The following is a 1,684-nucleotide window of genomic DNA, read 5'->3' on the forward strand; positions in this document are numbered from 1 at the left end:
CTCCTCCTCCCTTCTGAATCGGGAAGCGTCGGAATCCGTAGGCGAGGAAATAACGACCCCTGCAGTTGCATTGCGGAAAATCTCGGCGGCGGCGCTGGGCGCGGGCGATGGAAGCGAAGCAACCGGGGGTTCCGGGGAGCCCAGGAAAATAGCAGAGGAGCAGAAAGCGCGCGCGCGACGTGGGCAGCCCGTGGGCGCCCGACGCGCCCCAGTCCCCGGCGCCCTGGACGCGCGGCCCCAACCCGTCTCGGAGGCGGCAGGCTGCGCGGGGACCTGGGGAGCAGGGAGGGTCGGTTGAAGCAGCAGGCGGCCGGCGGTTTCGGGCAATAATCCCTGCCTGTCTTTCTCTGTCTCTGTCTGCATGTCTGCTCCTCCCTCCACTCCCCGGAAGCAGGAGGAGAACCGCCCTGGAGCGGAGCAGCCACCCTCTGACCATGCCCCGGTGAGCGGGGCGGACTTCGAGGGCAACTTGCCGCGGACGGCCCGGGCTTAGCCAGCGAGCTCCGAGCTGCCGGGAGCCCGGACCTGCACGGCGCGGCCCGGCGGGGGGCTGTCGTCTATGTCTTCTTGGGGCACCAGGAGGATCGGAGTCTCGTTTTTTCAGGAAGAGCCCAGCGCTGGTGGCTTCAGGTGGCTGCCGCCGCCACCGCCGCTAGTGCTCTTTCCGCGGCTGGTCCGAGGAGCAGAGACGCGCGAGCGGGGAGACCTCCGAGGCAGCGAGGCACCGGACATGTGTCAGCACATCTGGGGCGCCCATCCGTCGAGCCCGAGGGGAGATTTGCCGGAACAATTCAAACTGCGATATTGATCTCGGGGGTGACAATCCCTGGCCGGCTGTCGGGTGGGAGTGCGTGTGCGCTCGCTCAAGAGTGTGTGCGTGTGTGTATGTGTGTGTGCCGTGCTGGGCTCCCCCCTGCCCCCCGTTTTCCCGTCGAGTGATGCACTTGGAATGAGAATCAGAGGATGGAAATAGTCTGGGAGGTGCTTTTTCTTCTTCAAGCCAATTTCATCGTCTGCATATCAGGTATGGGACGCGCTGGAGTCACGGGCGGGTTTGGAGTATGTGGTTTAGGGACTGCATGGGGTTTTATTGTGTGTAGACGCGGGGCGGGAAGGGAGGGGGTGGCAGGGACCCTTTCAGCTCTGCGGGTTTGCCGCCTTCCGAATCAAAAATCTTCTAAGCCCAAAGTGGTGTGTGTGTGTGCGCGCGTGCGTGTGCGTGCATGTGTGTGTGTGTGTGTTTGTGTGTGCTCTGGGGTTAGGATCTGTATGCAGTCCTGGAAGGGAGAAAGGATGGGGGATGAGAAAGAAGAGGCAGATGGGTGTTGATTTTCAACTGCTTTCCTGGCTGAGAACTCTGGCGCCGAAATCTGAGCCCTGGCAGCCCCCACCCCCATCCTCTGGCTTTAAAAGTTCCCAAACTCGGTGGTTTGTGGCTGGCAAAATGGACGCAGAGCCCTGCCCTGGTATCTAAGCACTTTCAAGAGACTGCAGGAGGATGCGGGACTGGTGAGTACTAGCAGGGACCAGAGAGATGTGGAGGTGCTCCAAGCCTTCCCCAAACACGTCAGGACCGATTGTGATGGTTTGAAACCTGCGGGCACACCGCCTCTACCCCAAATAAAAGAAAAAAAAAACATCTGAAGCAACACAGTATGACAAATATCACTTTAGATCATGGTCT

At 60.7% G+C, this 1,684-nt stretch overlaps 1 long non-coding RNA gene across 1 annotated transcript in view; it reads left to right on the forward strand.

Moving 5' to 3' along the window:
• The window catches only part of LOC103602484, a 92,146-nt gene that overhangs the window by 1,983 nt on the left and 88,479 nt on the right, over positions 1 to 1,684 (forward strand). The window contains exon 2 of the long non-coding RNA XR_551536.1: positions 395 to 1,024. This is a non-coding gene — a long non-coding RNA (uncharacterized LOC103602484). The remainder of the gene's footprint in view (positions 1 to 394; positions 1,025 to 1,684) is intronic.

Source organism: Galeopterus variegatus, unplaced genomic scaffold (assembly GCF_000696425.1).
Source record: "Galeopterus variegatus unplaced genomic scaffold, G_variegatus-3.0.2 Scaffold4169, whole genome shotgun sequence".
Lineage (NCBI taxonomy): Eukaryota > Metazoa > Chordata > Mammalia > Dermoptera > Cynocephalidae > Galeopterus > Galeopterus variegatus.